Source organism: Xyrauchen texanus, chromosome 36 (assembly GCF_025860055.1).
Source record: "Xyrauchen texanus isolate HMW12.3.18 chromosome 36, RBS_HiC_50CHRs, whole genome shotgun sequence".
NCBI classification, from domain to species: Eukaryota; Metazoa; Chordata; class Actinopteri; order Cypriniformes; family Catostomidae; genus Xyrauchen; species Xyrauchen texanus.
The window spans coordinates 8,575,741-8,590,316 of NC_068311.1; positions in this window are offsets into that span (position 1 = coordinate 8,575,741).

Below are 14,576 nucleotides of genomic sequence, written 5' to 3' on the forward strand. Positions count from 1 at the left end.
AATTCAAAAACTCCATTATAAAAACACATAGGAAAATCCAGATTGAATCCATGGCGAATACTCTTCCGAGATTTTGGACTACAAGCTGAACAGATCTATTCGTAAAGTGCGATGACTTTATTTAGCAGTATAACTGATATTGAAGCAACATTATTATTATTATATTGGGAATGAGTGGCCTAATATTAACATTATTAATGAATGTGAATGCTATGCTGGAACAATTCGACTGAATCTATTCGGAAGTGTTTGTGATTCACTCGACTCTTTGTGTCACAGTAAAACTGATGAGAACAATATTTGCTAGCAATATAAGGAATAAGTATATTAACACACAACTACTTTATTAATTAATATGAATGCCAAAGTTGGGGACAATATTGTTGTTTGTAATTAATTTGAAACAAATTAGCAATGACTTTGGTGAATAGAAACATGACCGAATCCAACGATAAACATAGCAATAAACTGTGAATTTTCGAAAAAAAGTAATGTAAAATGCCTCACTAGAAACACTTTTGAGTGGTAATTCTAAATAATTAATTAATCAGTTAATTGAATCGAATTGTCCAAATGATCCGATTCTCTCAAATGAATCGCTGTTCCCATTGCTTTAGACTGAGCTACTCCCCCTCGACCCCCCCTCCCCCCCTCTCTCTTTCTCACTTGTCCAGACATGTTCATTCCCCTTTAAGTGCTGTATATCAAGATTTAATACTTTTTGTGCTATCTTTTTTCATACATCGAATTGTATTTGTTAAACCCAGTTCAAGTGTCATGTATGCAGCCTGGTAGGGAACTTTTTATGACTTAACAGCTCCCAAAGTTATCTCTCTGATAAGATTAATTGCTCATAATGCAGTTCACAGCCTCAAATAAAACCACATATATTGCATCGAGACGTCTGATTAGATTTCACTGTTTGTGTTTTTTCCCAAATTTTTGTGAAACAATTGCTCTCATTCCACATGCATTGACTGCTGAATCTTCTTGGAAAAATAAGCACATTTTGTGGGCAGTCAGACAAGTCAAGGCAATCATTGTCCAGAGAGCATTGGTTAGAAGTGAACTCAACAATTGGCTTTTACAGAGCGTGCAAACTAGAGCTTTGAATAGAGCTGGGAATTGCTGACAGTGTGGAATGAACATCAGACAGTGTGGAAAGGAGCCAGAACCTGCAGGCTATTCGCCCATGGGTTGACGAAGGTGGCCCATAGGGTGCTACTAAAAACATTCCTCTGATCTCAAACTGATGTTCAAGAGCTCAAATGAAATGAATGCCATCCTACATAAACTTGTTCACGCTGTGATATTCTGTTGTTGAAATAGACTGCAAAATCTCTTTCCACTTTAGGTTTCTGCTTAAAGGGATAGTTCACTCAAAAATGAAAACTTTTTCTAAACTCACAAGTAACATAGGGTGATGTTGGGCATAATGTTAGCCCACCATTTACTTTCATTGCATCTTATAGCGCACAATAAAAGTGAATGGTGACTGAGGCTTTTATTCTTCCTAATATCTCCTTTTGTGTTCCATTGCTAAGAAAGTTAGTCATATGGGTCTGAAACAACATGAAGGTAGATCCATAGAATTGTTTTGTTTTTTGGATGAACTATCCCTTTTAGGTCATTTCAAGATAGGGAATTTCCCTTTGTGTGGAAAACAATTTTTAAGCATGAGAGAGTAGCATACTATACCCTCAAAGTCTGCTCTCATAGTCAGCAAATTCAAAAATATCCACATGGGTCTTGGTTCAAAAGAAAAAACTCTTACTAACAACTTTTATTTTTTCTTCCCTGCTGCCACCAGAGTTCAGTTTCACTCGGCAACAACGTGATGTCTTAAGCAGAATGATAAATCAGCCAATCGGAGGGCTGGTTGATCAGCAATGAGGTCACAATGCTGTATCTTAGCAATGACTAAATGGTGCTGGTATGAACTTCCTGAGACAATCTTTAGTTTTATGTAACACACTTAGGAATCATGTCAGTGGATTTTATACACATTGTACAACCCCAACACACATACACTCACTTGTCTGAACTGTTCCCAGACAAATCCATGGTAGTGTTCTGTCTCCCTTCTGCTACGATTTCCAATAAAAATCAAACTTGCGTAATGATTCCAGAACCGTTGCCTAGAACTAATGGATGCATCTCTCATTTTGATTCCATGGATCTCTTAGTCTCTGTAATCAGACAATTAAGAGGCTCTTTTTGTCAAGAAATAGGATGTATTTTTTCAACTTTCAAAGTACTTTATGGGTATGGTTGTTTGACATACGATATTGCCAAAGCATAAATACACAATAAAAAATATTAATAATAGAACAAGATTCCAGTAATGCTAATAAAAATGATAAAATAAACATTAAACAAGACATTAATACATTTTTTTAAGAATAATTCCGGTTAAACTGAATCGACATTTGTGGAGTAATGGGGATTACCACAAAACATTTTTTAAACTTTTTTCTTTAAAAAGAAAAAGCAGGTTACACTGAGGCACTTACAATGGAAATTAATGGGGCCATTTTTTGGAGAAATGTGAAGTTTATACTTTTATAAAATCACTTACATTAATTGTTCTGTTAAAACTTTTTATTTGTGCTGTTTTTACGGTCGATTTAAGGTTTACATTTTATGTAGCCATGGTTACGAAGTTGTAAAATTGATTATAACTTTACACAGACAAGGTTAGTAAGTGATTTAACACACTAAAATCTTTTTAAAATGCACATTGCTTTACGTTTTGTGGCTATACTTTTGAAACCATAAGAAAAGGAGGGACAAGTTCAAATAAATATTTTTGTGGTAATCAACATTATGCAACAAATACTTTTGATTTAGCTTAAAGGAATATTCCAATTTCAATACAAGTTAAGCTTAATTGACAGCATTTGTGGCATAATATTGATTACAACAAAAAAAATAAAAAAATAAAATATATATAAATATTTTAAATAAAACAAATTTGACCATCCTTTTCTTTAAAAAAAAGTGAAAATCTGGTCTACAGTGAGGCACTTACAATGAAAGTGAATGGGGCCAATCTGTGAAGGTTAAATTTGCCACTGTTTCAAAAGCATAGCTGCAAGACGTTAACAATATGCATGTTAACAATAACATGAATTTATTGTGATAAAATGACCTTTTCTGTGTAAAGTTAAAGCAAATTTTTACAACTTTGTTGCCATGACGATGTAATCTAAAAATGAAGATTTAAACAAGTTTACAGCTTAGACCATACATAAGTTTTAACAGAAAAATGTACTGTTTGCTTTTATAAAACTATAAGATTCACATTTCTGCCCTTAAACCCTCCAAAAATTGGCTCCACTCAATTCCATTGTACGTGTCTCAGTGTAACCTCGATTTTTGCTTCTTATTTTTTTTTTTTATGAAAATGAGGGACAGTTCAAAATAATTAATGCATATTGTTATTATATATAAATATATTACCACAAATATATATTTGTGGTAATCAACATTGCAACAAATGCTGTTGGTTTTGCTTAACTTGTATTAAACCTGGAATATAATATAATAAATAAAAAAAGTTTTCTTAAGACAGCAACTTCTGCATCATTATCATGGAGTATTTGCTCAATGGTGACTAAGGCACATGGACTATATTTGATCATAGCATGATTATTATGATGTAATGACAAAATGTATTAAAATGTCATAATAGCTGTCAGTGTCACCTAAAAAAATATAGGCTTGTATAATAAATCCATTGCGTTTGTAGGGCAGTAAAATAGTCTAATTTACCTATGTGTGTGGGGGGCTTTAAAACGGGATATAATCCTGAAATGGGACTGCCAACCATTTCCTCCTATTCTATGAAAGGCTGTTTAGGAAGCCACCTCTGTGCATTTGTATTTGTGACTGTGTGTATGCCTGTATTTTTGCAATGGCTCTTATGCTGCCAAAAGACACATGCAGCAAAGCTCACCTCCCATTATCTTAAAGTGCTGTTCCACAAAGTTATGAATGTAAACTTTATAAGCATGTGAGCGCAATCTGTATTTTATACTGTTGCCACTTATGCCACTTTTAAAAATGTATATGCTGTTTTGCATTACACAGTAGATAACTGTACATAACAATAAATATACAACCAAGTAGCATCTTCAAACAAAATGTTGCAATTTTTGCAATTAATCAAGGTGATCCTGAGGTCATTTATTGTCATTTTCTTGTACAATTTATTCGTTTTGTGAAAATAGTGCTTGTGCTAACTTTGTTCAAAATAAAGATCACTTTGTTTTATGTTATACTTTCTAATGCCATGACATTACAGTTGAATTGTCTTAGTTTATAGGGCCATAGTAAACTGACATTTCCAGTTCTCACCCAGAAAGATTGACTCAGAGTCTTTATTATCAGATGAAAGATCTGCTATATGTGACTTTCATCTTCATCTTCTATTCAATCTTTAGATTGGGAGAGCCTGTCAAACCAGAATTCCAGCTGTCAAAACCACTTTCGACCATGCATAGCACCTAAACAATGGTTTGATTAAATCAAACTTAATCCAGTTAAATACTAATTCAATCAAACTCACAAATCAAATTAAACATCCATTTTCATTCATGTTTTTTATGTGAGCTAGAGTACCTTAAATAGTCATTGTGATGTTCTGAACACCACTTTTATCACTCAAAGTGCATCCCTGAACATTACATCTTTGTCCATTATTTGTCATTGACATGTTTCCTTGTTCATTTTCTTGATTTTCTTAATTGGAAATTACAGTATATTTAAAGTAATTCAAAAGTGCTTTTTATTTTACAGTGTAGTTGATATAAAAGAGAGAGAGAGTGCTTTTAATAAAGTACATTAAAGTATGTTTCAATTGGAAAATAAAATCTTAAATCTTGGGAATAATGGGGCAGGAATGTTTAAGCCTCTGCATGTGATTTTAGATTAGAAAAAAAAAATCCTTAGGAATCTCTGCTAACCCACTGCAAAGTCTTTTTTTACTATCCTGCAATCAACTCATATATGAAGAGGACAAAGAGAGAGAGAGAGAGAGAGAGAGAGAGAGAGAGAGAGAGAGAGAGTGAATGAGTGAGTAAGAAAGGGGTCAGTAGGCTGGTGTAGGATATAAATGTAAACAGGTGTGGGGGGGTATTTGCTTACCTGTGTGTGTGTGTGTGTGTGTGTGTGTGTGTGTGTGTGTGTGTGTGTGTGTAGCTACATGCAGCGGTATAGAGATTAACATAGGTAGCAGTCTCAGATTGTGCTTTCAGCTGGTTTTCTGGCCTGAGTTGTTTGGATAAGTGGGGGAAAGTTTAGATTCCTTTCAGTCACAGCATGCGCTGCCAGCTCTCTCTCCCAATTCAGTAGAAAAGCTAAACTTAGCTACGGAGCATTTCACTTATTTTATATTTCTGCACATTTTCATTTTTGGCCACTTGTTCTAGCAGATCTCTCCATTTATTATCGTCTTTATCATAATCCTTTATAAAGCCAGTTTATAATAAACATCAAAAAGTTAAGTAAGAACACAAAATTAAAACAAAAATAAAATTGATTTATAACTTTACTTTTTTTAGCTAGATTTTTGCCTCTGAAAAGAGGGGTCGTGTGATCAATCGGTCTTCTGGTGGCCTCTTGTGGACAGAGATCGGTCATAACAGAATAATAAATGTCAGAAAAATATAAAGTTGAAATATGAAGGGTGGAGGGGGGGTCCAAGTAGTGCAGCATTTTATAAATCATTATTTTCTGTTAATTGTGTTGTTGTTGCTTACTTTCGTCACGTTGTGGCTTATTTCCATTGTGTTTTCAACGTTTTTGCTTTGCTAATTTGGTTGTGCACTCGTGAGCTACCATAATTTCTAGCCCACTAGTAGACGATGCAATTATATTAAAATCTGTTAACCACCCTATATACTGTAATGCTGATTTGTTTATTATTTTGTGTAAGTATGTCAATTCTAGTTCTAGTCCTCGTTCAATTCCTGTTCTGTTTTTCTATGTAATTGCTTTGACAATACAAAATGTTTTTGTCCTGGCAGTAAAGCACATAAATATCAACCCAGATAACCAGATGTTTTACAATGTACTTTCAAGATACTCGTTTAGCTCATTTAAAGATTTTATTAAAAATACTTGATGCCTGCAGAATTTCTTCAGCCATTTGTCTTTTGCAATGGCACATCCACTCTTTGTTAGGAGTTATATTGATGGTATGAGGAATTTGTGGAAATTCCTTCACCACCACCAGCTTGGCCACATGAAGTGACAGCAGTGAAATTTTAAGACTCTTTACAATAGGTAAAACATATGTCCAATATTTTAATGTAAACCTCTTTTCCATTACCTGCATCTCAAAAACACCACAGCTTCCCCCATCTGCCTGAAAGGTGTGATTTATTGTGCCAGGTGTCCATTTGATGTCCACCCATGCCTCCTTTCCATGTGGATTTCTTCAAATTCTGAGGGATTTGTGAGTTTTTGAGAAATACATTGAACATGTGCTTTATAATTTTGCTATTTTGAGCTTTACTAAAACATCATCAGAATGATAATTTAATAGGCATTCAATTAGCAAACTAATTTACCCAAGTCTATAACACACCTGTCTGGCTTCCTCCATTTCATCTGTGCCACACTGAGTGTCAATCACAAAAATAATGTTGGACATGGCATGTAGATACTAGAAAAAAAGGAATACCTCATGATAATTGACTTGCACATGAAAAACAGCTCAAACATATATACTATATAGACAACATGTAAACAACATTTGGATTAATCAAGCTCATCTGGTCTGGTTGTGATCTGACAGATGATCAAAAATGAATGTTTGGTTGTCCTTTTTAGATTGTAATCTCTGGCTGGAACCGTGTTGTGCACAAGTTCGCCAGAGAGTTAATAAAGTGTGGTGGTGGTGTAGTGGTCTAATGCACATAACTGGTAAACTGGTAATCAGAATGTTGCTGGTTTGATCCCCACAGCCACCACCATTGTGTCCTTGAGCAAGAGCACTTAACTCCAGGTTGCTCCGGGGGGATTGTCCCTGTAATAAGTGCACTGTGTCTGCCAAATGAGGGACTGAAGTGTCTGCCAAATGCATAAATGTAAAGTATATAAATTATAACTGTAAATAGAATGTTTTGGGAATTTGATTTTATTAGGGAGGACAAATTGTTCTGTAATAATATAAATATCAATACTACCACCACTACTACCCCAACAACAATAACAATAATATCATTAACTATAACGATTACATGCTAAATTTACACACACACACACACACACACACACACACACACACACACACACACACACATACATGTTATGTTTCCATATTTTATGGGACTTTCCATAGACATAATGGTTTTTATACTGTACAAACTATAGATTCTATCCCTAAACCTAACCCTACCCCTAAACCTAACCCTCACAGAAAACTTTCTGCATTTTACATTTTCAAAAACATAATTTAGTATGATTTATAAGCTGTTTTCCTCATGGGGACCAACAAAATGTCCCCACAAGGTCAGAAATTTCAGGTTTTACTATCCTTATGGGGACATTTGGTCCCCACAAAGTGATAAATACAGGCTCACACATACACACACACACACACACACACACACACACACACACACACACACACATATATATATATATATATATATATATATATATAGAAAGAAATGAAATACAGTATAGCATATAAAACTTTATAATGTATTTAAATGACATCATCCTATAAATAATTGTAGAACAGAATATTAAATAATACTCAGGCATTGTTTATCTATTATAGAAATAGTTTGTATTTATGTATCATAGAACTTAGTATCATTCTTATTAATCCATTTTATGTACCACAGAACTTAATTGAGCCATTAACTCACCAGCTAGTCTTTTTCCCTTTTCCTTTCCTCTTTTCCTTGTCTTTTTATTAGAGCAAAATATGGAAATACAACAACATAAATACAAGACAAACAAACCAATAAAACAAAAACAAACAAAACAGGTATTGCATGATATTATGTGAAGTGTAGGTGTGAGGTTGTGCTGTGTGTGTGTACATCTCTATTCAGTATGTACTGAAGAAAAGTAAGAAAATTTATTTAAAAAAATAAATCAATAAATAAATATAAATAATAATAAAGAAATAAAAAAGGGGTGGGGGGTAATTCTGTAGTTTTATATATATATGTGATTGTAATAAATAGGAAATAAACATTATTGTTATATATTAATATGTTATAAATATAATTATGATATGATAATACAGTCATAGTAATTAGAAAATATGTATTAAATCAACTAAATGATTGACACAATTATGGAAATATCTTTATACAATGACATTTATGACAATGCTTACTATAGTTATAATAATATTGATGGTAATTAAATAGTATTAACGATCATAGTGTTAATAATAGAGATGGTAAAAATGATGATAGTGCTATAAATATTAATAATATGAACAATACATGTATATGCATATATACGGATAAAACCACAAATATATAAATATTTATTAAATATCTTTATCCTTTCCCCTTCTTTCTTATAGGTTTGTAAAGATTTTTTAGGTTTTTAAAGTCTACATTTCCATCACAAAATGGAAAATCAAACTTTTCAGCTGTGTTAGGCTAAATTGAGCTTTTTTTAGGGCACCATATAAAATGAAATGAACTCGGTTCATTGCCAAATTAGAAAGTCAACACGGGAAAATTGCCCAACTGTGAGGTGTACTATGTCTTTTAAGAGGTGCTTGATAATGTAGGCTTATAATTTGTTTTGGGAACTATTGAACTAAGCTATTGAAATCTTGAAGCAAAAGTTCTGAAATTGAGAGATGTAGCATGTCCTCCAAAGGGTTTTTGAAGTTGCCTGAAAGGTGTGATTTATTGTGCCAGGTATCCATTTGATGTCCACCCAGTCCTCCTTTCCATGTGGATTTCTTTGCATTTTGATGGATTCACTAGTTTTAAGAAATACATTTTGCTTTATAATTTTGTTATTTTGAGCTTTACGAATACATCATCAGCATTTCTTGCCTGATAAAAAATGTATATTAAACTTGTATATTGTATATAAATGTATATTAAACTTGTATATTGTATATAAATGTATATTAAACTGTTAAATTAAACTTTAGTATAATTTCAAAAGCCAAAAACAATATAAATGTCCTTTAGAGGGTGCTTGATAATGCTGAAGTTGTTTTAGAACAATCTGTCAAACCACTAGAATCCTTTATTTTGGTCACTCATTATACACACAGTTTTTTGCATATATACAGTGAAATTTATTAGTTTTCACCAGTGGGGATTTTTTTAAGACTGCAAGGGAAGCTCAGCTTCCCCTATAATGTCAAAAAATAATGGTCAAATATGTACTATTGTGTAAACAATTTATTGATAAAAATGCGTTAGAACACGTTCATCTCGAAGACGAGTTCGTTCAGAATCAGCTACATTACATATAGCAGGTCGGCTGACTCGATTTACTTCTCATACATTCCCGTAGCGTCAGTGCATTTCCCTGTTGAAGCCGAGCGTCCATTGACTTCAATGTGGCTGCTCTGAACAGTTTTTTTCAGTGCTCCGAAAATAGACGGTCATTGGATAAATGCTGCGATTATGTCCCGCCCACGGACGCTCAGCGTCTCTGGGGGTGAATGAGGAGTGGGCTGGCCCGGACTCCGCGTGATGATTGGAGGATCTGTCGAAAGACTGCATCTCCTTTTGATTGACAGCGAATCTGTACTATAAGAAGTCACTGAAGCTATTTCGCGCTCAGTCCCATCGCGGATTTCTCAAGTGTAGTCGAAAGACAAACTGCTGCAACCTATTTCTTTATATTTGTTTGGCGAAATTGCTAGTCAATTTGCATAATACATTTCACACAATTATACACCACATTCCTTGTTTCAGTTTTACCAAGTTTAATATATTTTGTTTTAGAGCGTTCGTTCCTTCGTTCGTTCGTTCATTCATTCATTCATACAGTAGGCTAGGCTAGCGTCGTACGGGTGAAACTGCGCACGATGGCAGACGGTGCTAATATTGTCGACCTGATTTTGGCGAAGCCATTTGAAAGTCTTCCTTACGAGGAAAAAATTAGAATTAAACAGCAGGGCAGATCAACACCTAAGATTGATTTAGTGCAAAAAATAGGGTAAATAAGTTTATAATGTAGGCCGAAAATGAGCTTCCCCTCTTTGAAAGACCAGCAGCCGCCACTGGTTTTCATATATCCCAGCTGAGCTGGGGTCAGAGTGCAGGGTCAGCCATGATACAGTGCCCCTGGAGCAGATAGGGTTAAGGGCCTTGCTCAAGGGCTCAACAGTGGCATCTTGAACCCCCGACCTTCTGGTCAGTAACCCTGAGCCTTAACCACTGAGCCACCACTGCCCCAATACTAAAGGGGTATTGAAATAGCAAATGTAAATATTTCATACAAATGTCATGAAGAAATTGTTTCAACTAAAAGTTATTGAAGTGTTTGTCTAAATTAACACTGTTTGATGTCATGACCTCTGAGCATTTTTCTTAAATATGCTGAATTCAGCACCATGGACAGCGACGATGCTGCAAGACAGTAAACATCAATCAATTCACACAGATTATGATAATGTGGGAGGTTAATGTTAAAGGTGCAGTGTGTAAGATTCAGAAACCCTTATTATTAATGACACTTGTGGCCGTTAAGTGAACTGCAGCCAGCTACCTGCTACTCGTGCTCGTGCACACATTCAATAGGGATGCGAGCGAGAAGTAATGTACGAGACTGAACGTGATCCAAAATTACAGTTATGATTGTTTTACTCCAAACCTTGAGACTAAATTATTGCACTATTGTATGTTTTGTATGTCATATGTTGTACTACGAATAAGAAACCAGCATATTTGCTTAAATTTATCCTGTATACCTGACTTTTAGTATAAAGAGATCATTGAAATTATTTGAAAGTTACGAAGCAATTCGTCAGCATTAACAGGCAAGATCAAGTTAGCTAAAATTACACAAATCAATTCTTATGGCACTATAGTTCACATGCTTTGCAGTTATGTAATCTTACCTGTCCAATAAGAAAGCAAATTCAGAGTCAGTTTTGATCCCCAAATCCGAACAAAGGACCCTCCAGGATTCAAATACCCTGCCGATGTTCACTCTAATTTTCAGTCAACCACGATCATGCTCCCGCTTAGCCAGATGGGATTCAGTAGATGCACTTTTTTTGTGTTATTTTTGGCTTACTCTGAGCTTGTGTAGGAGTTGGTGTTGTGCTGGGAGCCGGCTGTTTGCTGGATTCCATCTCTAGGATAACGTTACCTAGTGTTGCAGTTTGTTGCTGCTGTTGAATAGCGGAAGAGAAGCGATTACTGAGACAAGGCTCTTGGGAGTGTGCATAAAAGTCACATCCTTTGGATTTTCCCAACAAAACTGACCCGCTCCCTTTGCATGAAAATCAGTCTACAGGCTTTCATAGGCAACCTAGGAAGTCCGGGAAAGGGCACATTTTTTAAGAGGCGTTACAAGCCAAATTATTTTTAATATTACATGAAAATTGTTACATATTGCACCTTTAACTGAACACGGCATGCAACAGGAAAACACAAAGTATGTCCAGTCCCTTCATTCAATTCCTGTAGAACACTGTAACATGCTTCATTATAATAACCAATCATTTATCACACTTAAAACAACAAAATTCGACTGAGGAAAAATATATTAGGAAAACATGGGCTGTAGTATGTTCTGTAGGGTACTGAAAATGTTTTCCGACTTGTTTTGGAGCATTCTGTCCTTTCTTTCAAAATCTATTGAACTTGATCTTGTGTCATTGAAGTCAATACAAGATGATGCTTGTAGAAATTAAAAATTCTATGCAAAAATTGTAAGATGAAGAGATGTAGTATGTTCTGTAGGTTACACAAAATGATTTCCAACTTGTCTGGTTTGCTTCCAAATTACAGTAATATGTTCCATCAATTTTAAGTTTATTGAGCTCTATATCATGCCACTCTAAAACATGTGGTATGTCTTTTAGAGGGCGTTTAATTCAGTCATATGTCTCCTATGTACTACTAAAATAAGTCAAAGTGGAAAATGTTGATTTGTTGCATTCCTCAACACTTTTTCTAAAGACCATCATAACGCAACAAACAACTTTTTTCACTGAAAAACATGTTCCAAAGGCAATAAAAGAACAGAAATGTTTTCATTGTTGCTAAAGGGAAAAACCTAGCATTAGAAGATATAATAAATGAAGCTGGCGAATTTCTGTAGTTGGCTAAATTGGCTTTAATCTCTTAGTGTTCGCACTCAAAGTAAAAAAGTTAACACCTTTTAGACGGCCCCTAGCTTATTAACTGCACGGTATTGGATATTCAATGAAGGTTCGCAAAAAAAAAAAGGTGATACTCGCCTTCAAAGAGACTTTTACCATAATCATATTTATGTTAAAATTCCAAGTAGAGACTTTCTTACCTAAACGACTAAATTTAGAGACGACTCAAGCACAAAATTAACAAGCACTGTTTGGAAGGTAAGTAGGCTACAGTTAAATCATTTAGATTACCATTATAATATAAGACCAAACAATAAATGATTAAATCAGTTATGGTTTAGCTTACATGAAAGATGACATCGATATTTAGGCCAATATTTCTTTCTGTTTTTAAAATAAATAATATCAGAAAAATTGTTGTGTCTGATAAAATGGAGCTTTAGAGAGTTTAAAAATAATTTTGTTTACTAGGCTATAATAATTTTATACCGCTACAGTATTAAGACCTGTTCCTCATTTCCACTGATCACTCCCCCTACCTTCTGCCTCTGTCATTCATCTGTCTTGCCTCTGTTTTGTATCTCATTTATATTTTCCTCCCCATCCTTATTTTCCTTCACTTCATTCTCTTGACTCTCTCTCTCTCTCAGTTCTCAGCTTGTGGTTGGATGAGAGAGAGCTTAGATTTCCTTACTGTTGTTTTATGTGAAACAATCATTTTTAAGTGATACATGTTTGTTTTGGACAGCCATTCTTTCATTTATTTTTGTTCATTGATATATTTCCACTTGCCATTTGTGACTTCAAGATTTCTTTAGTTTCAAACAATGAGACTAAGTAGAAGAGAGGTACCTATTTACGTGAGTAGCAATTTCTCCCTCTTTTTCTGTCTCTGTCGTTGTCTTTTAGAAGAAATATTGCAATAAAATGTGTTAAAATATATAATTGCTATGTAGGTCTGCAAGGAAACATACAGTGGGGTCCAAAAGTTTGGGACCACTGGTGAAAATGTATATAAATATTTCTTGTTTTAGGGCCAAGCAAAGGTTTTTGCCCTGATTCCCTCGGTTCAGGAGGAAGAGGTATTTGTGGTTTTAGAAAGCTCAACTCTACTACATGTTCTGCAAACTAGAATTCACTCCATGCTGTACTTCATTGTCCCAGGTAATAGAATATTATGACCATAATATGTCAAATTTTACATCTCTTTCTTTCCCTTTTTCTCTTGCTCAATTCTGCCAACATTTCAATTTCACACTGCTTCATTATTCTGCTCCAAAGCATCTGAGCAACATTTAAATATTTTAAATTGTATATGTGTATGTGTTTTTGGATGTTTGTGTCAAGGACTGAAAACGTTCCAAGGAATGAAAAACAAAAACCGGAAATGAATGAAAATTCATTTTTAAATGTTGGTACCCGGTTAATAACCGGTTAATTTTGTTCCGATAATTTATTTATGAACTCAAAGTCTAAATGGTTTATTACGGTATTTACAGCACTTCCTGCAGCCCAAAAATGTAGGCTTCTCTCTTCTTTTTCATTGAACTTGATAAGCGAGTGCTTTGATTCTGAAGGAAACCGCTATCTCACACATTTCTTTACCTTAATACACGCTGTCAGTGTAGCCTTCTGTGACATGCTGAAGACCTATGTATATATGCACGATTAATACCGATGCAACAAAAATATTGAAGTAAAAAGTAAATTTCTCAGTTGTTTCAAAGTCTTCACTGAATTGTTAGATATGATGCATTCATACAGGTTTGATGCTACCGGGATTTGACTGAACAGCAGATCTGTAATTAAAATAAATACTTAAATAAATGTAATTTAAATATAATAATTAATTTAAAATAATTATAAAATAATTACGTGTTTAAAATAAATACATTAAAATTATTCGCCCCACATAAGATGAAATTTAGTCCAAACACACCCAAGTAGTGTGTGTGCATGCATGCGGGAGAGATAGATTTTGGCTATTATTGATCTTAGATGGACAGAAGTCTTTTAAATATTCTAAATATATTTGGGAATACATTTATTGAAAAGACGTTATTTTATATAGGCTATTGTAGTGCAAACGTCGGTGTCCCAACCACAAGAGAAGAGGCAGGGCCCCTCACCATGATCAGTTAATTCACCCTTTCAATATCGCGTACAAGTGCTATTGCCCCCAACATTTGCTAATCTATCATCCATCAACTATTCACTATCAACTATTCTTTTGGCTTTCTCTTTCTCTCTCTCTCTCTCTCTCTCTCTCTCTCTCTCTCTCTCTCTCTCTCTC